The following is a 20,736-nucleotide window of genomic DNA, read 5'->3' as shown; positions in this document are numbered from 1 at the left end:
GGAGCGGTGACCCGGAGCCGGGGGTGGGGGGGGGGGGGGGGGGGGGTGGGGGGCATCGAGGGGAGACACGCCCAAGCCGCACAGCTTCGGGGGCGGAGGCTGGCTGAAAGAGGTGGATAGTCTTGAGGGAGGGGGGGGGGGGGTTGGTACAAAGAGAGTGAGAGAGGGAAATCCCTGGGCTCGGAGGTGAGGTGGTGGGAGGTGGAAGGTGGTGGTGGGGGAGGGGAGGGGTTGCGCCCAGGCAGCTGAAGGCACGGCCGCCCACGGTGGAGCGGCTGAAAACGAATCGGGGGAGCTCCCTGGAGGCCGGGGTTTGGAGGAGCGCGGAGAGCCTCGGGTGATTACAGAGATGGGGAGGGGGTTGTGGGGTGGTTGGGGAACGGGGGGTGGTGGGGGTTGGGGGGGGGGGGGGAGGGGGCTTTGAAAGCAAGGATGAGAATTTTAAAACCCAAGCGCGGCAAGACCAGGAGCCAAGGTCGGTTGGTGGGGGGGGGTCGTTGGGGAGGGCGTGCGGGAGGTTGACGGAGGAGCTCGGGTTCACTCGGTAGAAGGCGGGCGATCGCCCAGGGGTGTGACACGCCAGATGGCGATCCGGAACCTTCCACCCCAAATTGGGCGGCGGGAGCCGACTGAACCGTGACTTTCCAAAAGGGGAGGGGATGGCTGGACCTCGGACAGGGAATAGGAATTGCAGGGCTGTGGCCCAGGGAAATCCCAACAGCAACGGGTCACATCTCCGGGAAGCTCGGTGTGTGGGCAGGCCCCACTCGTCCGGCGCTCTACCCGATTACAGACCCCTCTTGGTGCACGAGGAAGGAATAGGATCTGGCCATTCAGCCCATCGAGCTTGGCATCGAAGTTTGAGCCCCCCCCTACAGGAACCCCTGAGCAGCTGCAAGGGGGGGGGGGGGGGCCCTTCCCACCATCCCTCCCGGTGCTTGCTGGGTGCTGTAGTCCTGTTTGGTGTTGGAAGGGCTGATGTCAACCAGCCGGCGGACTGCAAGTCCCAGAATACCAGAGGAGGCTCACCAGGGAGCATGCGCCAGCCGTCCAGCCGCACTCCTCACCCTGGCCCGGGTGGCGCGCCACTGGGCATGCGTGGTAAGGGCCGCTGCTTCCCACCTGCCCATCTCCGAGCGTCAAAATGCAGCGAGCACCACCTGAGACCGCCGGAGAGAAAGTTCCACTGAGCACGCGCAGCCCCTTCACCGCACGTCACAATAGAATGGCCACGCCACGTGCGCCCAAGGGAAAGTGGGCGGGCCAGCATGCGCGCATACTGCGCCCCTCTCGATCCAGCAGTGTTCACGTGGGCGCTGGGGGAAGGGAAAGTGAGCATGCGCAGCTCCTTCCTATGTTACCACAAAGGGAAGGCCAGGTGAAGGCGCCAGCAGCGAGCTTGAGTGAGCATGCGTGGTCCTTTCCCTCGCCTCGATCGAGCGGGAACCACGTGGGCGCAAGGGGAAGGGGAACTGAGCATGCGTCTCTACGTCTCACGTCACAACAGAAAAACGAACGCCAGGTGAGGCCCTCGGGAGGGAGCGCGAGTAAGCCTGGCGGCCCCTTTACCCGCGTGACTGCGGGGTGACCATCACGTGGGGCCCTGGGGAGGAGCGGCAATGAGCGCCCCACCACTGACTGTGGCGAGGCAATCACGTGGGAGACAGCGCGGGAGCGGGACTGAGCATGCGCGGTCCATTTCCTCGCGTCGCAGTGGAGCTCATCACATGGGCACACGGGAGGGACGGGGACTGAGCATGCGCGGCCACTTCCCTATGTGGCTGCCGAGGGGCCTTCACGTGAGCACAGGGGAGGGAGCGGGACTGAGCCTGCGCGATCCCCTTCCCCGCGCGAGCCGCATGGGAGAAATCATCACGCGGGTCCCTGGGAGGCAGGAGAACAGAGCTTGGGAGGGGCAGGGGAGGGGGCGAGGTCAACAATGGAAGGGGGAGGGGGCGAGGACGACAATGGGAGGGGAGGGGCGAGGACGACAATGGGAGGGGAGGGGGAGGGGCGGGGACAATGGGAGGGGGAGGGGCGGGGACGACAATGGGAGGGGAGGGGACGACAATTGGAGGGGGAGGAGGCGGGGACAACAATGGGAGGGGGAGGGGAGGGGATGACAATGGGGAGGGGAGGGGACAACAATCGGAGGGGGAGTAGGCGGGGACGACAATCAGAGGGGGAGGAGGCGGGGACGACAATGGGAGGGGGAGGAGCGGGGACGACAATGGGAGGGGGAGGAGCGGGGACGACAATGGGAGGGGGAGGAGCGGGGACGACAATGGGAGGGGGAGGGGCAGGGACGACAATGGGAGGGGGAGGGGCGGGGACGACAATGGGAGGGGGAGGAGCGGGGACGACAATGGGAGGGGGAGGAGCGGGGACGACAATGGGAGGGGGAGGAGCGGGGACGACAATGGGAGGGGGAGGGGCGGGGACGACAATGGGAGGGGGAGAGGCGGGGACGACAATGGGAGGGGGAGGGGCGGGGACGACAATGGGAGGGGGAGGAGCGGGGACGACAATGGGAGGGGGAGGGGCGGGGACGACAATGGGAGGGGGAGGAGCGGGGACGACAATGTGAGGGGGAGGGACAGGGACGACAATGGGAGGGGGAAGGGCCGAGGACGACAATGGGAGGGGGAGGGGTGGGGGCGACAATGGGAGGGGGAGGGGTGGGGACGACAATGGGAGGGGGAGGGGCGGGGACGACAATGGGAGGGGGAGGGGCCGGGAGACAGGTGGCCGAGTCTGTACAGTGAGCATCCGGGCCCTGGTGACCAGCCTGTGTGCAGGGAGAGGGATATGTACATTAGCTCAGGGCTGTAGGGTGAGTGTGTGTGAGGGTGATGGAGTGTGTGTGTGTGTGTGTGTGTGTGTGTGTGTGTGTGTGTGTGGGGTGGGGTGTGGGGCCCTGAGATAGGGGAATACTTGGGAATGTCGCTGGACGGGTTGGACGCCCCCAAGACGATTTCCGGCTGCTTCTCAACACCTCCGTGTGTTTCAATTCCAGTCAAAGTTTGTGTTTGTACGAGTGATTGTGGGGGGGCGGGGGCGGAGGTGAGGGTACAAGCACCACAGCACCTTGCATTTATATAGCACCATTAACCTATATCAAACTCTGTTCCTGACATCTTTGTCAATCCCTCCTTTGCCTCCGCCTGTCGTTGGCCTTTTATCCACCTTCCCCCCACCCCCCAGCTCCATCTGCTGCACCCACCTCCCCCCACACCCCAGCTCCATCTGCTGCAACCACCTCCCCCCACCCCCCAGCTCCATCTGCTGCACCCACTCCCCCCCACCCCCCAGCTCCATCTGCTGCACCCACCTACCCCCCACCCCCCAGCTCCATCTGCTGCACCCACCTACCCTCCACCTCCCAGCTCCATCTGCTGCAGCTCTCCCGACTTCTCTTCAGCTCTGAAGAAGGGTCATACGGACTCGAAACGTTGACTCAGTCTCTCTCTCCACAGAGGCTGTCAGACCTGCTGAGCTTTTCCAGCATTTTCTGTTCTTGTTTCAGATTTCCAGCATCCGCCACATTTTGCCTTGATCTGCAAATAAAGTTCTAGCATCACTGGAAACGAGTGTCCCCTCGAACTTGCTGTGAGGAAATAGGCAACGTCATCTCACTTTCTGCCTCCCAGTCCACAGCTTTCTGGGTTCCGTGTGTGCCTGTTTGTGTCGGTCTCTGTCCCTCCCTCCCTCGCTCCCTCTCTATCTTTGTGTGTGTTTGTGTCGGCCCCTGTCTCCCTCTCTTTCTGTCTGCCTCTCTTTCACCCTCTCCCTGTGTGCACGAATCTGTGTTTTCGACAATTTCTGTCTCCCTCCTTCCCTCACTCTCTCCCCGCTGCTGTGTGTGTGTCTGTTTCTGTGTCAGTGTCTGTCTCCCTCTCTTTATGTCTCCCTCTCTCTCTTTCCCTCCCTCTGTGTATCTGTTTCTGTGTCAGTCTGTCTCCATCACACACACACGCACAGGGAGGGAGAGAGAGGGAGACAGAGACTGACACGGAAACAGATACACACACACGCACAGGGAGGGAGAGGGAGAGAGACTGACACAGAAACAGACACACACACAAGCACAGGGTGGAAGAGAGAGAGGGAAACAGACTGACACAGAAACAGATACACAGACAAACACACAGGGAGGGAGAGAATCTGTTTCCGTGTCAGTCTGTCTCCCTCACTCTCTCCCTGTGCGTGTGTGTGTACCTGCTTCTGCGTCAGCAGTCTGTCTCCCTCTCTCTGTCCCTCTCTGTGCGTGTGTGTGTATCTGTTTTTGTGTCAATCTCTGTCACCCTCTATGTCTCCCTCCCTGTGCGTGTGAGTGTATCTGTTTCTGTGTCAGTCTGTTTCCCCCTCTCTCTCTCCCTGGGCGTGTGTGTGTATCTGTTTCTGTGTCAGACTCTGTCTACTTCTCTCCCTCCCTGTGCGTGTGTGTGTATCTGCTTCTGTGTCAGCAGTCTGTCTCCCTCTCTCTGTCCCTCTCTGTGCGTGTGTATGTATCTGTTTTTGTGTCAGTCTCTCTCACCCTCTATGTCTCCCTCCCTGTGCGTGTGTGTGTATCTGTTTCTGTGTCAGTCTGTGTCCCTCTCTCTCCCTCCCTGTGCGTGTGTGTGCATCTGTTTCTGTGTCAGTCTCTCTCCCTCTCTCTCCCTCCCTGTGTGTGTGTGTATCTGTTTCCGTGTCAGTCTCTGTCTCCCACTCTCTCTCCCTCCCTGTGCGTGTGTGTGTATCTGTTTCTGTGTCAGTCTCTGTCTCCCTCTCTCTCCCTCCCTGTGCATGTGTGTCTATCTGTGTCTGTGTCAGTCTCTGTCTCCCTCTCTCCCTCCCTGTGCGTGTGTGTGTATCTGTTTCTGTGTCAGTCTCTGTCTCCCTCTCTCTCTCCCTCCCTGTGCGTGTGTGTGTATCTGTTTCTGTGTCAGTCTCTGTCTCCCTCCCCCTCCCTGTGCATGTGTGTGTATCTGTTTCTGTGTCAGTCTCTGTCTCCTTCTCTCTCCCTCCCTGTGCGTGTGTGTGTAACTGTTTCTGTGTCAGTCTCTGTCTCTCTCTCCCTCCCTCCCTGTGCGTGTGTGTGCATCTGTTTCTGTGTCAGTCTCTCTCCCTCTCTCTCCCTCCCTGTTCGTGTGTGTGTATCTGTTTCTGTGTCAGTCTCTGTCTCCCTCTCTCTACCTCCGTGTGCGTGTGTGTGTATCTGTTTCTGTGTCAGTCTGTCTCCCTCCCTCCCACCCTGTGCGTGTGTGTGTATCTGTTTGTGTATCAGTCTGTCTCCCTCTCTCTCTCTCCCTCCCTGTGCGTGTGTGTCTATCTGTTTGTGTGTCAGTCTCTGCCTCCCTCTCTCCCTCCCTATGCGTATGTGTGCATCTGTTTACTGTGTCAGTCTGTCTCCCTCTCTCTCTCCGTACTTGTGAGTGTGTGCATCTCTGTTTCTGTGTCAGTCTCTGTGTCTCTCTCCCTCCCCGTGCATGTGTGTATCAATTTCTGTCAGTCTCTGTCTCCCTCTCTCGCCCTCCCTGTGTGTGTGTGTATGTGGGTATCTGTTTCTGTGTCAGTCTGTCTCCCTCTCTCTCTCCCACCCTGTGCGTGTGTGTCTATCTGTTTCTGTGTCAGTCTCTGTCTCCCTCTCTCCCTCCCTGTGCATGTGTGTATATCTGTTTCTGTGTCAGTCTGTCTCCCTCTCTCTCTCCGTACTTGTGAGTGTGTGCATCTCTGTTTCTGTGTCAGTCTCTGTGTCTCTCTCCCTCCCCGTGCATGTGTGTATCAATTTCTGTCAGTCTCTGTCTCCCTCTCTCTCTCCCCTGTGCGTGTGTGTGTATCTGTTTCTGTGTCAGTCTCTGTCTCCTTCTCTCCCTCCCTGTGCGTGTGTGTGTATCTGTTTCTGTGTCAGCAGTCTGTCTCCCTCTCTCTCTCCCTCCCTGTGCGTGTGAGCGTATCTGTTTCTGTGTCAGTCTGTTTCCCTCTCTCTCTCTCCCTGGGTGTGTGTGTGTATCTGTTTCTGTGTCAGTCTCTGTCTCCTTCTCTCCCTCCCTGTGCGTGTGTGTGTATCTGCTTCTGTGTCAGCAGTCTGTCTCCCGCTCTCTGTCCCTCTCTGTGCGTGTGTGTATCTGTTTTTGTGTCAGTCTCTGTCACCCTCTATGTCTCCCTCCCTATGCGTGTGTGTGTATCTGTTTCTGTGTCAGTCTGTGTCCCTCTCTCTCTCTCACTTCCTGTGCGTGTGTGTGTAACTGTTTCCATGTCAGTCTCTGTCTCTCTCTCCCTCCCTCCCTGTGCGTGTGTGTGCAACTGTTTCTGTGTCAGTCTCTCTCCCTCTCTCTCCCTCCCTGTGTGTGTGTGTATCTGTTTCTGTGTCAGTCTCTGTCTCCCTCTCTCTCCCTCCCTGTGCAAGTGTGTCTATCTGTTTCTGTGTCAGTCTCTGTTTCCCTCTCTCCCTCCCTGTGCGTGTGTGTGTATTGTTTCTGTGTCAGTCTCTGTCTCCCTCTCTCCCTCCCTGTGCGTGTGTGTGTATCTGTTTCTGTGTCAGTCTCTGTCTCCCTCTCTCTCTCCCTCCCTGTGCGTGTGTGTGTATCTGTTTCTGTGTCAGTCTCTGCCTCCCTCCCCCTCCCTGTGCTTGTGTGTGTATCTGTTTCTGTGTCAGTCCCTGTCTCCCACTCTCTCTCCCTCCCTGTGCGTGTGTGTGTATCTGTTTCTGTGTCAGTCTCTCTCTCCCTCCCTGTGCGTGTGTGTGTAACTGTTTCTGTGTCAGTCCCTGTCTCCCACTCTCTCTCCCTCCCTGTGCATGTGAGCGTATCTGTTTCTGTGTCAGTCTGTTTCCCTCTCTCTCTCTCTCCCTGGGTGTGTGTGTGTATCTGTTTCTGTGTCAGTCTCTGTCTCCTTCTCTCCCTCCCTGTGCGTGTGTGTGTATCTGCTTCTGTATCAGCAGTCTGTCTCCCTCTCTCTGTCCCTCTCTGTGCGTGTGTGTATCTGTTTCTGTGTCAGTCTCCCTCCCTCTCTCTCCCTCCCTGTGTGTGTGTGTTTCTGTTTCTGTGTCAGTCTCTGTCTCCCACTCTCTCTCCCTCCCTGTGCGTGTGTGTGTATCTGTTTCTGTGTCAGTCTCTGTCTCCCTCTCTCTCCCTCCCTGTGCAAGTGTGTGTATCTGTTTCTTTGTCAGTCTCTGTCTCCCTCCCCCTCCCTGTGCTTGTGTGTGTATCTGTTTCTGTGTCAGTCCCTGTCTCCCACTCTCTCTCCCTCCCTGTGCGTGTGTGTGTATCTGTTTCTGTGTCAGTCTCTCTCTCCCTCTCTCTCCCTCCCTGTGCGTGTGTGTGTAACTGTTTCCGTGTCAGTCCCTGTCTCCCACTCTCTCTCCCTCCCTGTGCGTGTGTTTGTATCTGTTTCTGTGTCAGTCTCTGTCTCCCTCTCTCCCTCCCTGTGCGTGTGTGTGTATGTGTTTCTGTGTCAGTCTCTGACTCCCTCCCCCTCCCTGTGCGTGTGTGTGTATCTGTTTCTGTGTCAGTCTCTCTCTCCCTCTCTCTCCCTCCCTGTGCGTGTGTGTGTAACTGTTTCTGTGTCAGTCTCTGTCTCTCTCTCCCTCCCTCCCTGTGCGTGTGTGTGCATCTGTTTCTGTGTCAGTCTCTCTCCCTCTCTCTCCCTCCCTGTGTGTGTGTGTGTATCTGTTTCTGTGTCAGTCTGTCTCCCTCTCTCTCTCCCTCCCTCCCTGTGCGTGTGTGTGTATCTGTTTCTGTGTCAGTCTCTGTCTCCCTCTCTCTACCTCCGTGTGCGTGTGTGTGTATCTGTTTCTGTGTCAGTCTGTCTCCCTCTCTCCCTCCCTGTGCGTGTGTGTGTATCTGTTTGTGTGTCAGTCTGTCTCCCTCTCTCACTCTCCCTCCCTGTGCGTGTGTGTCTATCTGTTTCTGTGTCAGTCTCTGCCTCCCTCTCACCCTCCCTATGCGTATGTGTGTATCTGTTTACTGTGTCAGTCTCTGTCTCCCTCTCTCACCCTCCCTGTGTGTGTGTGTATGTGGGTATCTGTTTCTGTGTCAGTCTGTCTCCCTCTCTCTCTCCCACCCTGTGCGTGTGTGTCTATCTGTTTCTGTGTCAGTCTCTGTCTCCCTCTCTCCCTCCCTATGCGTATGTGTGTATCTGTTTACTGTGTCAGTCTCTGTCTCCCTCTCTCGCCCTCCCTGTTTGTGTGTTTATGTGGGTATCTGTTTCTGTGTCAGTCTGTCTCCCTCTCTCTCTCCCACACTGTGCGTGTGTGTCTATCTGTTTCTGTGTCAGTCTCTGTCTCCCTCTCTCCCTCCCTGTGCGTGTGTGTATATCTGTTTCTGTGTCAGTCTCTGTCTCCATCTCTCTCTCCCTCCCTGTGCGTGTGTCTGTATCTGTTTCTGTGTCAGTCTGTCTCCCTCTCTCTCTCCCTACCTGTGAGTGTGTGTATCTCTGTTTCTGTGTCAGTCTCTGTGTCTCTCTCCCTCCCTGTGCATGTGTGTATCAATTTCTGTCAGTCTCTGTCTCCCTCTCTCTCTCCCGTGTGCGCGTGTGTGTATCTGTTTCTGTGTCAGTCTCTGTCTCCTTCTCTCCCTCCCTGTGCATGTGTTTGTATCTGTTTCTGTGTCAGTCTCTGTCTCCCTCTCTCCCTCCCTGTGCGTGTGTGTGTATCTGTTTCTGTGTCAGTCTCTGTCTCCCTCTCTCTCTCCCTCCCTGTGCGTGTGTGTGTATCTGTTTCTGTGTCAGTCTCTGTCTCCCTCCCCCTCCCTGTGCTTGTGTGTGTATCTGTTTCTGTGTCAGTCCCTGTCTCCCACTCTCTCTCCCTCCCTGTGCGTGTGTGTGTATCTGTTTCTGTGTCAGTCTCTCTCTCCCTCTGTCTCCCTCCCTGTGCGTGTGTGTGTAACTGTTTCCGTGTCAGTCCCTGTCTCCCACGCTCTCTCCCTCCCTGTGCGTGTGTTTGTATCTGTTTCTGTGTCAGTCTCTGTCTCCCTCCCCCTCCCTGTGCTTGTGTGTGTATCTGTTTCTGTGTCAGTCTCTCTCCCTCTCTCTCCCTCCCTGTGTGTGTGTGTGTATCTGTTTCTGTGTCAGTCTCTTTTTCCCTCTCTCCCTCCGTACTTGTGAGTGTGTGCATCTCTGTTTCTGTGTCAGTCTCTGTGTCTCTCTCCCTCCCCGTGCATGTGTGTATCAATTTCTGTCAGTCTCTGTCTCCCTCTCTCTCTCCCCTGTGCGTGTGTGTGTATCTGTTTCTGTGTCAGTCTCTGTCTCCTTCTCTCCCTCCCTGTGCGTGTGTGTGTATCTGTTTCTGTGTCAGCAGTCTGTCTCCCTCTCTCTCTCCCTCCCTGTGCGTGTGTGTGTATCTGTTTCTGTGTCAGTCTCTGTCTCCCTCTCTCCCTCCCTGTGCGTGTGTGTGTATGTTTTTTTGTCAGTCTCTGTCACCCTCTATGTCTCCCTCCCTATGCGTGTGTGTGTATCTGTTTCTGTGTCAGTCTGTGTCCCTCTCTCTCTCTCACTTCCTGTGCGTGTGTGTGTAACTGTTTCCATGTCAGTCTCTGTCTCTCTCTCACTCCCTCCCTGTGCGTGTGTGTGCATCTGTTTCTGTGTCAGTCTCTCTCCCTCTCTCTCCCTCCCTGTGTGTGTGTGTATCTGTTTCTGTGTCAGTCTCTGTCTCCCTCTCTCTCCCTCCCTGTGCAAGTGTGTCTATCTGTTTCTGTGTCAGTCTCTGTTTCCCTCTCTCCCTCCCTGTGCGTGTGTGTGTATTGTTTCTGTGTCAGTCTCTGTCTCCCTCTCTCCCTGTGCGTGTGTGTGTATCTGTTTCTGTGTCAGTCTCTGTCTCCCTCTCTCTCTCCCTCCCTGTGCGTGTGTGTGTATCTGTTTCTGTGTCAGTCTCTGTCTCCCTCCCCCTCCCTGTGCGTGTGTGTGTAACTGTTTCCGTGTCAGTCCCTTTGTCCCACTCTCTCTCCCTCCCTGTGCGTGTGTGTGTATCTGTTTCTGTGTCAGTCTCTGTCTCCCTCTCTCTCCCTCCCTGTGCGTGTGTGTGTATCTGTTTCTGTGTCAGTCTCTGTCTCCCTCTCTCCCTCCCTATGCGTATGTGTGTATGTGTTTACTGTGTCAGTCTCTGTCTCCATCTCTCTCTCTCCCTCCCTGTGCGTGTGTGTGTATCTGTTTCTGTGTCAGTCTCTGTCTCCCTCCCCCTCCCTGTGCATGTGTGTGTATCTGTTTCTGTGTCAGTCTCTGTCTCCCTCTCTCTCCCTCCCTGTGCGTGTGTGTGTAACTGTTTCTGTGTCAGTCTCTGTCTCTCTCTCCCTCCCTCCCTGTGCGTGTGTGTGCATCTGTTTCTGTGTCAGTCTCTCTCCCTCTCTCTCCCTCCCTGTGTGAGTGTGTGTATCTGTTTCTGTGTCAGTCTGTCTCCCTCTCTCTCTCCCTCCCTGTTCGTGTGTGTGTATCTGTTTCTGTGTCAGTCTCTGTCTCCCTCTCTCTACCTCCGTGTGCGTGTGTGTGTATCTGTTTCTGTGTCAGTCTGTCTCCCTCCCTCCCACCCTGTGCGTGTGTGTGTATCTGTTTGTGTATCAGTCTGTCTCCCTCTCTCTCTCTCCCTCCCTGTGCGTGTGTATCTAACTGTTTGTGTGTCAGTCTCTACCTCCCTCTCTCCCACCCTATGCTTATGTGTGTATCTGTTTACTGTGTCAGTCTCTGTCTCCCTCTCCCTCCCTCCCTGTGTGTGTGTGTATGTGGGTATCTGTTTCTGTGTCAGTCTGTCTCCCTCTCTCTCTCCCACCCTGTGCGTTTGTGTCTATCTGTTTCTGTGTCAGTCTCTGTCTCCCTCTCTCCCTCCCTGTGCATGTGTGTATATCTGTTTCTGTGTCAGTCTGTCTCCCTCTCTCTCTCCGTACTTGTGAGTGTGTGCATCTCTGTTTCTGTGTCAGTCTCTGTGTCTCTCTCCCTCCCCGTGCATGTGTGTATCAATTTCTGTCAGTCTCTGTCTCCCTCTCTCTCTCCCCTGTGCGTGTGTGTGTATCTGTTTCTGTGTCAGTCTCTGTCTCCTTCTCTCCCTCCCTGTGCGTATGTGTGTATCTGTTTACTGTGTCAGTCTGTCTCCCTCTCTCTCTCCGTACTTGTGAGTGTGTGCATCTGTTTCTGTGTCAGTCTCTGTGTCTCTCTCCCTCCCCGTGCATGTGTGTATCAATTTCTGTCAGTCTCTGTCTCCCTCTCTCGCCCTCCCTGTGTGTGTGTGTATGTGGGTATCTGTTTCTGTGTCAGTCTGTCTCCCTCTCTCTCTCCCACCCTGTGCGTGTGTGTCTATCTGTTTCTGTGTCAGTCTCTGTCTCCCTCCCTGTGCGTGTGTGTGTAACTGTTTCTGTGTCAGTCCCTGTCTCCCACTCTCTCTCCCTCCCTGTGCATGTGAGCGTATCTGTTTCTGTGTCTGTCTGTTTCCCTCTCTCTCTCTCTCCCTGGGTGTGTGTGTGTATCTGTTTCTGTGTCAGTCTCTGTCTCCTTCTCTCCCTCCCTGTGCGTGTGTGTATCTGCTTCTGTATCAGCAGTCTGTCTCCCTCTCTCTGTCCCTCTCTGTGCGTGTGTGTATCTGTTTCTGTGTCAGTCTCCCTCCCTCTCCCTCCCTGTGTGTGTGTGTTTCTGTTTCTGTGTCAGTCTCTGTCTCCCACTCTCTCTCCCTCCCTGTGCGTGTGTGTGTATCTGTTTCTGTGTCAGTCTCTGTCTCCCTCTCTCTCCCTCCCTGTGCAAGTGTGTGTATCTGTTTCTGTGTCAGTCTCTGTCTCCCTCCCCCTCCCTGTGCTTGTGTGTGTATCTGTTTCTGTGTCAGTCCCTGTCTCCCACTCTCTCTCCCTCCCTGTGCGTGTGTGTGTATCTGTTTCTGTGTCAGTCTCTCTCTCCCTCTCTCTCCCTCCCTGTGCGTGTGTGTGTAACTGTTTCCGTGTCAGTCCCTGTCTCCCACTCTCTCTCCCTCCCTGTGCGTGTGTTTGTATCTGTTTCTGTGTCAGTCTCTGTCTCCCTCTCTCCCTCCCTGTGCGTGTGTGTGTATGTGTTTCTGTGTCAGTCTCTGACTCCCTCCCCCTCCCTGTGCGTGTGTGTGTATCTGTTTCTGTGTCAGTCTCTCTCTCCCTCTCTCTCCCTCCCTGTGCGTGTGTGTGTAACTGTTTCTGTGTCAGTCTCTGTCTCTCTCTCCCTCCCTCCCTGTGCGTGTGTGTGCATCTGTTTCTGTGTCAGTCTCTCTCCCTCTCTCTCCCTCCCTGTGTGTGTGTGTGTATCTGTTTCTGTGTCAGTCTGTCTCCCTCTCTCTCTCCCTCCCTCCCTGTGCGTGTGTGTGTATCTGTTTCTGTGTCAGTCTCTGTCTCCCTCTCTCTACCTCCGTGTGCGTGTGTGTGTATCTGTTTCTGTGTCAGTCTGTCTCCCTCTCTCCCTCCCTGTGCGTGTGTGTGTATCTGTTTGTGTGTCAGTCTGTCTCCCTCTCTCACTCTCCCTCCCTGTGCGTGTGTGTCTATCTGTTTCTGTGTCAGTCTCTGCCTCCCTCTCACCCTCCCTATGCGTATGTGTGTATCTGTTTACTGTGTCAGTCTCTGTCTCCCTCTCTCACCCTCCCTGTGTGTGTGTGTATGTGGGTATCTGTTTCTGTGTCAGTCTGTCTCCCTCTCTCTCTCCCACCCTGTGCGTGTGTGTCTATCTGTTTCTGTGTCAGTCTCTGTCTCCCTCTCTCCCTCCCTATGCGTATGTGTGTATCTGTTTACTGTGTCAGTCTCTGTCTCCCTCTCTCGCCCTCCCTGTTTGTGTGTTTATGTGGGTATCTGTTTCTGTGTCAGTCTGTCTCCCTCTCTCTCTCCCACACTGTGCGTGTGTGTCTATCTGTTTCTGTGTCAGTCTCTGTCTCCCTCTCTCCCTCCCTGTGCGTGTGTGTATATCTGTTTCTGTGTCAGTCTCTGTCTCCATCTCTCTCTCCCTCCCTGTGCGTGTGTCTGTATCTGTTTCTGTGTCAGTCTGTCTCCCTCTCTCTCTCCCTACCTGTGAGTGTGTGTATCTCTGTTTCTGTGTCAGTCTCTGTGTCTCTCTCCCTCCCTGTGCATGTGTGTATCAATTTCTGTCAGTCTCTGTCTCCCTCTCTCTCTCCCGTGTGCGCGTGTGTGTATCTGTTTCTGTGTCAGTCTCTGTCTCCTTCTCTCCCTCCCTGTGCATGTGTTTGTATCTGTTTCTGTGTCAGTCTCTGTCTCCCTCTCTCCCTCCCTGTGCGTGTGTGTGTATCTGTTTCTGTGTCAGTCTCTGTCTCCCTCTCTCTCTCCCTCCCTGTGCGTGTGTGTGTATCTGTTTCTGTGTCAGTCTCTGTCTCCCTCCCCCTCCCTGTGCTTGTGTGTGTATCTGTTTCTGTGTCAGTCCCTGTCTCCCACTCTCTCTCCCTCCCTGTGCGTGTGTGTGTATCTGTTTCTGTGTCAGTCTCTCTCTCCCTCTGTCTCCCTCCCTGTGCGTGTGTGTGTAACTGTTTCCGTGTCAGTCCCTGTCTCCCACGCTCTCTCCCTCCCTGTGCGTGTGTTTGTATCTGTTTCTGTGTCAGTCTCTGTCTCCCTCCCCCTCCCTGTGCTTGTGTGTGTATCTGTTTCTGTGTCAGTCTCTCTCCCTCTCTCTCCCTCCCTGTGTGTGTGTGTGTATCTGTTTCTGTGTCAGTCTCTTTTTCCCTCTCTCCCTCCGTACTTGTGAGTGTGTGCATCTCTGTTTCTGTGTCAGTCTCTGTGTCTCTCTCCCTCCCCGTGCATGTGTGTATCAATTTCTGTCAGTCTCTGTCTCCCTCTCTCTCTCCCCTGTGCGTGTGTGTGTATCTGTTTCTGTGTCAGTCTCTGTCTCCTTCTCTCCCTCCCTGTGCGTGTGTGTGTATCTGTTTCTGTGTCAGCAGTCTGTCTCCCTCTCTCTCTCCCTCCCTGTGCGTGTGTGTGTATCTGTTTCTGTGTCAGTCTCTGTCTCCCTCTCTCCCTCCCTGTGCGTGTGTGTGTATGTTTTTGTGTCAGTCTCTGTCACCCTCTATGTCTCCCTCCCTATGCGTGTGTGTGTATCTGTTTCTGTGTCAGTCTGTGTCCCTCTCTCTCTCTCACTTCCTGTGCGTGTGTGTGTAACTGTTTCCATGTCAGTCTCTGTCTCTCTCTCCCTCCCTCCCTGTGCGTGTGTGTGCATCTGTTTCTGTGTCAGTCTCTCTCCCTCTCTCTCCCTCCCTGTGTGTGTGTGTATCTGTTTCTGTGTCAGTCTCTGTCTCCCTCTCTCTCCCTCCCTGTGCAAGTGTGTCTATCTGTTTCTGTGTCAGTCTCTGTTTCCCTCTCTCCCTCCCTGTGCGTGTGTGTGTATTGTTTCTGTGTCAGTCTCTGTCTCCCTCTCTCCCTGTGCGTGTGTGTGTATCTGTTTCTGTGTCAGTCTCTGTCTCCCTCTCTCTCTCCCTCCCTGTGCGTGTGTGTGTATCTGTTTCTGTGTCAGTCTCTGTCTCCCTCCCCCTCCCTGTGCGTGTGTGTGTAACTGTTTCCGTGTCAGTCCCTGTCTCCCACTCTCTCTCCCTCCCTGTGCGTGTGTGTGTATCTGTTTCTGTGTCAGTCTCTGTCTCCCTCTCTCTCCCTCCCTGTGCGTGTGTGTGTATCTGTTTCTGTGTCAGTCTCTGTCTCCCTCTCTCCCTCCCTATGCGTATGTGTGTATCTGTTTACTGTGTCAGTCTCTGTCTCCATCTCTCTCTCTCCCTCCCTGTGCGTGTGTGTGTATCTGTTTCTGTGTCAGTCTCTGTCTCCCTCCCCCTCCCTGTGCATGTGTGTGTATCTGTTTCTGTGTCAGTCTCTGTCTCCCTCTCTCTCCCTCCCTGTGCGTGTGTGTGTAACTGTTTCTGTGTCAGTCTCTGTCTCTCTCTCCCTCCCTCCCTGTGCGTGTGTGTGCATCTGTTTCTGTGTCAGTCTCTCTCCCTCTCTCTCCCTCCCTGTGTGAGTGTGTGTATCTGTTTCTGTGTCAGTCTGTCTCCCTCTCTCTCTCCCTCCCTGTTCGTGTGTGTGTATCTGTTTCTGTGTCAGTCTCTGTCTCCCTCTCTCTACCTCCGTGTGCGTGTGTGTGTATCTGTTTCTGTGTCAGTCTGTCTCCCTCCCTCCCACCCTGTGCGTGTGTGTGTATCTGTTTGTGTATCAGTCTGTCTCCCTCTCTCTCTCTCCCTCCCTGTGCGTGTGTGTCTATCTGTTTGTGTGTCAGTCTCTGCCTCCCTCTCTCCCTCCCTATGCGTATGTGTGTATCTGTTTACTGTGTCAGTCTCTGTCTCCCTCTCTCGCCCTCCCTGTGTGTGTGTGTATGTGGGTATCTGTTTCTGTGTCAGTCTGTCTCCCTCTCTCTCTCCCACCCTGTGCGTTTGTGTCTATCTGTTTCTGTGTCAGTCTCTGTCTCCCTCTCTCCCTCCCTGTGCATGTGTGTATATCTGTTTCTGTGTCAGTCTGTCTCCCTCTCTCTCTCCGTACTTGTGAGTGTGTGCATCTCTGTTTCTGTGTCAGTCTCTGTGTCTCTCTCCCTCCCCGTGCATGTGTGTATCAATTTCTGTCAGTCTCTGTCTCCCTCTCTCTCTCCCCTGTGCGTGTGTGTGTATCTGTTTCTGTGTCAGTCTCTGTCTCCTTCTCTCCCTCCCTGTGCGTGTGTGTGTATCTGTTTCTGTGTCAGCAGTCTGTCTCCCTCTCTCTCTCCGTACTTGTGAGTGTGTGCATCTCTGTTTCTGTGTCAGTCTCTGTGTCTCTCTCCCTCCCCGTGCATGTGTGTATCAATTTCTGTCAGTCTCTGTCTCCCTCTCTCGCCCTCCCTGTGTGTGTGTGTATGTGGGTATCTGTTTCTGTGTCAGTCTGTCTCCCTCTCTCTCTCCCACCCTGTGCGTGTGTGTCTATCTGTTTCTGTGTCAGTCTCTGTCTCCCTCCCTGTGCGTGTGTGTGTAACTGTTTCTGTGTCAGTCTGTCTCCCTCTCTCTCTCCCTCCCTGTGCATGTGAGCGTATCTGTTTCTGTGTCAGTCTGTTTCCCTCTCTCTCTCTCTCCCTGGGCGTGTGTGTGTATCTGTTTCTGTGTCAGTCTCTGTCTCCTTCTCTCCCTCCCTGTGCGTGTGTGTATCTGCTTCTGTATCAGCAGTCTGTCTCCCTCTCTCTGTCCCTCTCTGTGCGTGTGTGTATCTGTTTCTGTGTCAGTCTCTGTCTCCCTCTCTCCCTCCCTGTGCGTGTGTGTGTATCTGTTTCTGTGTCAGTCTCTGTCTCCCTCTCTCTCTCCCTCCCTGTGCGTGTGTGTGTATCTGTTTCTGTGTCAGTCTCTGTCTCCCTCTCTCTCCCTCCCTGTGCGTGTGTGTGTATCTGTTTCTGTGTCAGTCTCTGTCTCCCTCCCCCTCCCTGTGCTTGTGTGTGTATCTGTTTCTGTGTCAGTCCCTGTCTCCCACTCTCTCTCCCTCCCTGTGCGTGTGTGTGTATCTGTTTCTGTGTCAGTCTCTCTCTCCCTCTCTCTCCCTCCCTGTGCGTGTGTGTGTAACTGTTTCCGTGTCAGTCCCTGTCTCCCACTCTCTCTCCCTCCCTGTGCGTGTGTTTGTATCTGTTTCTGTGTCAGTCTCTGTCTCCCTCTCTCTCCCTCCCTGTGCGTGTGTGTGTATCTGTTTCTGTGTCAGTCTCTGTCTCCCTCCCCCTCCCTGTGCTTGTGTGTGTATCTGTTTCTGTGTCAGTCTCTCTCTCCCTCTCTCTCCCTCCCTGTGCGTGTGTGTGTAACTGTTTCTGTGTCAGTCTCTGTCTCTCTCTCCCTCCCTCCCTGTGCGTGTGTGTGCATCTGTTTCTGTGTCAGTCTCTCTCCCTCTCTCTCCCTCCCTGTGTGTGTGTGTGTATCTGTTTCTGTGTCAGTCTGTCTCCCTCTCTCTCTCCCTCCCTGTGCGTGTGTGTGTATCTGTTTCTGTGTCAGTCTCTGTCTCCCTCTCTCTACCTCCGTGTGCGTGTGTGTGTATCTGTTTCTGTGTCAGTCTGTCTCCCTCTCTCCCTCCCTGTGCGTGTGTGTGTATCTGTTTGTGTGTCAGTCTGTCTCCCTCTCTCTCTCTCCCTCCCTGTGCGTGTGTGTCTATCTGTTTGTGTGTCAGTCTCTGCCTCCCTCTCACCCTCCCTATGCGTATGTGTGTATCTGTTTACTGTGTCAGTCTCTGTCTCCCTCTCTCACCCTCCCTGTGTGTGTGTGTATGTGGGTATCTGTTTCTGTGTCAGTCTGTCTCCCTCTCTCTCTCCCACCCTGTGCGTGTGTGTCTATCTGTTTCTGTGTCAGTCTCTGTCTCCCTCTCTCCCTCCCTATGCGTATGTGTGTATCTGTTTACTGTGTCAGTCTCTGTCTCCCTCTCTCGCCCTCCCTGTTTGTGTGTTTATGTGGGTATCTGTTTCTGTGTCAGTCTGTCTCCCTCTCTCTCTCCCACACTGTGCGTGTGTGTCTATCTGTTTCTGTGTCAGTCTCTGTCTCCCTCTCTCCCTCCCTGTGCGTGTGTGTATATCTGTTTCTGTGTCAGTCTCTGTCTCCATCTCTCTCTCCCTCCCTGTGCGTGTGTCTGTATCTGTTTCTGTGTCAGTCTGTCTCCCTCTCTCTCTCCCTACCTGTGAGTGTGTGTATCTCTGTTTCTGTGTCAGTCTCTGTGTCTCTCTCCCTCCCTGTGCATGTGTGTATCAATTTCTGTCAGTCTCTGTCTCCCTCTCTCTCTCCCGTGTGCGCGTGTGTGTATCTGTTTCTGTGTCAGTCTCTGTCTCCTTCTCTCCCTCCCTGTGCATGTGTTTGTATCTGTTTCTGTGTCAGTCTCTGTCTCCCTCTCTCCCTCCCTGTGCGTGTGTGTGTATCTGTTTCTGTGTCAGTCTCTGTCTCCCTCTCTCTCTCCCTCCCTGTGCGTGTGTGTGTATCTGTTTCTGTGTCAGTCTCTGTCTCCCTCCCCCTCCCTGTGCTTGTGTGTGTATCTGTTTCTGTGTCAGTCCCTGTCTCCCACTCTCTCTCCCTCCCTGTGCGTGTGTGTGTATCTGTTTCTGTGTCAGTCTCTCTCTCCCTCTGTCTCCCTCCCTGTGCGTGTGTGTGTAACTGTTTCCGTGTCAGTCCCTGTCTCCCACGCTCTCTCCCTCCCTGTGCGTGTGTTTGTATCTGTTTCTGTGTCAGTCTCTGTCTCCCTCCCCCTCCCTGTGCTTGTGTGTGTATCTGTTTCTGTGTCAGTCTCTCTCCCTCTCCCTCCCTGTGTGTGTGTGTGTATCTGTTTCTGTGTCAGTCTCTTTTTCCCTCTCTCCCTCCGTACTTGTGAGTGTGTGCATCTCTGTTTCTGTGTCAGTCTCTGTGTCTCTCTCCCTCCCCGTGCATGTGTGTATCAATTTCTGTCAGTCTCTGTCTCCCTCTCTCTCTCCCCTGTGCGTGTGTGTGTATCTGTTTCTGTGTCAGTCTCTGTCTCCTTCTCTCCCTCCCTGTGCGTGTGTGTGTATCTGTTTCTGTGTCAGCAGTCTGTCTCCCTCTCTCTCTCCCTCCCTGTGCGTGTGTGTGTATCTGTTTCTGTGTCAGTCTCTGTCTCCCTCCCTCCCTGTGCGTGTGTGTGTATGTTTTTTTGTCAGTCTCTGTCACCCTCTATGTCTGCCTCCCTATGCGTGTGTGTGTATCTGTTTCTGTGTCAGTCTGTGTCCCTCTCTCTCTCTCACTTCCTGTGCGTGTGTGTGTAACTGTTTCCATGTCAGTCTCTGTCTCTCTCTCCCTCCCTCCCTGTGCGTGTGTGTGCATCTGTTTCTGTGTCAGTCTCTCTCCCTCTCTCTCCCTCCCTGTGTGTGTGTGTATCTGTTTCTGTGTCAGTCTCTGTCTCCCTCTCTCTCCCTCCCTGTGCAAGTGTGTCTATCTGTTTCTGTGTCAGTCTCTGTTTCCCTCTCTCCCTCCCTGTGCGTGTGTGTGTATTGTTTCTGTGTCAGTCTCTGTCTCCCTCTCTCCCTGTGCGTGTGTGTGTATCTGTTTCTGTGTCAGTCTCTGTCTCCCTCTCTCTCTCCCTCCCTGTGCGTGTGTGTGTATCTGTTTCTGTGTCAGTCTCTGTCTCCCTCCCCCTCCCTGTGCGTGTGTGTGTATCTGTTTCTGTGTCAGTCCCTGTCCCACTCTCTCTCCCTCCCTGTGCGTGTGTGTGTATCTGTTTCTGTGTCAGTCTCTGTCTCCCTCTCTCTCCCTCCCTGTGCGTGTGTGTGTATCTGTTTCTGTGTCAGTCTCTGTCTCCCTCTCTCCCTCCCTGTGCGTATGTGTGTATCTGTTTCTGTGTCAGTCTCTGTCTCCATCTCTCTCTCTCCCTCCCTGTGCGTGTGTGTGTATCTGTTTCTGTGTCAGTCTCTGTCTCCCTCCCCCTCCCTGTGCTTGTGTGTGTATCTGTTTCTGTGTCAGTCTCTGTCTCCCTCTCTCTCCCTCCCTGTGCGTGTGTGTGTAACTGTTTCTGTGTCAGTCTCTGTCTCTCTCTCCCTCCCTCCCTGTGCGTGTGTGTGCATCTGTTTCTGTGTCAGTCTCTCTCCCTCTCTCTCCCTCCCTGTGTGTGTGTGTGTATCTGTTTCTGTGTCAGTCTGTCTCCCTCTCTCTCTCCCTCCCTGTTCGTGTGTGTGTATCTGTTTCTGTGTCAGTCTCTGTCTCCCTCTCTCTACCTCCGTGTGCGTGTGTGTGTATCTGTTTCTGTGTCAGTCTGTCTCCCTCCCTCCCACCCTGTGCGTGTGTGTGTATCTGTTTGTGTATCAGTCTGTCTCCCTCTCTCTCTCTCCCTCCCTGTGCGTGTGTGTCTATCTGTTTGTGTGTCAGTCTCTGCCTCCCTCTCTCCCTCCCTATGCGTATGTGTGTATCTGTTTACTGTGTCAGTCTCTGTCTCCCTCTCTCGCCCTCCCTGTGTGTGTGTGTATGTGGGTATCTGTTTCTGTGTCAGTCTGTCTCCCTCTCTCCCAACCAGTGCGTGTGTGTATCTGTTTCTGTGTCAGTCTCTGTCTCCCTCTCTCCCTCCCTGTGCATGTGTGTATATCTGTTTCTGTGTCAGTCTGTCTCCCTCTCTCTCTCCGTACTTGTGAGTGTGTGCATCTCTGTTTCTGTGTCAGTCTCTGTGTCTCTCTCCCTCCCCGTGCATGTGTGTATCAATTTCTGTCAGTCTCTGTCTCCCTCTCTCTACCTCCCTGTGCGTGTGTGTGTATCTGTTTCTGTGTCAGTCTCTGTCTCCCTCTCTCCCTCCCTGTGCGTGTGTGTGTATCTGTTTCTGTGTCAGTCTCTGTCTCCCTCTCTCTCTCCCTCCCTGTGCGTGTGTGTGTATCTGTTTCTGTGTCAGTCTCTGTCTCCCTCTCTCCCTCCCTGTGCTTGTGTGTGTATCTGTTTCTGTGTCAGTCTCTGTCTCCACTCTCTCTCCCTCCCTGTGCGTGTGTGTGTATCTGTTTCTGTGTCAGTCTCTGTCTCCCTCTCTCTCCCTCCCTGTGCGTGTGTGTGTAACTGTTTCTGTGTCAGTCTCTGTCTCCCACTCTCTCTCCCTCCCTGTGCGTGTGTGTGTATCTGTTTCTGTGTCAGTCTCTGTCTCCCTCTCTCTCCCTCCCTGTGCGTGTGTGTGTATCTGTTTCTGTGTCAGTCTCTGTCTCCCTCTCTTCCTGCCTATGCGTGTGTGTGTATCTGTTTCTGTGTCAGTCTCTGTCTCCCTCTCTCTCTCCCTCCCTGTGCGTGTGTGTGTATCTGTTTCTGTGTCAGTCTCTGTCTCCTTCTCTCCCTCCCTGTGCGTGTGTGTGTATCTGTTTCTGTGTCAGCAGTCTGTCTCCCTCTCTCTC

The sequence above is a fragment of the Carcharodon carcharias genome (assembly GCF_017639515.1).
Source record: "Carcharodon carcharias isolate sCarCar2 chromosome 27 unlocalized genomic scaffold, sCarCar2.pri SUPER_27_unloc_1, whole genome shotgun sequence".
NCBI classification, from domain to species: Eukaryota; Metazoa; Chordata; class Chondrichthyes; order Lamniformes; family Lamnidae; genus Carcharodon; species Carcharodon carcharias.
Note: the sequence above shows the minus strand (reverse complement) of the source record.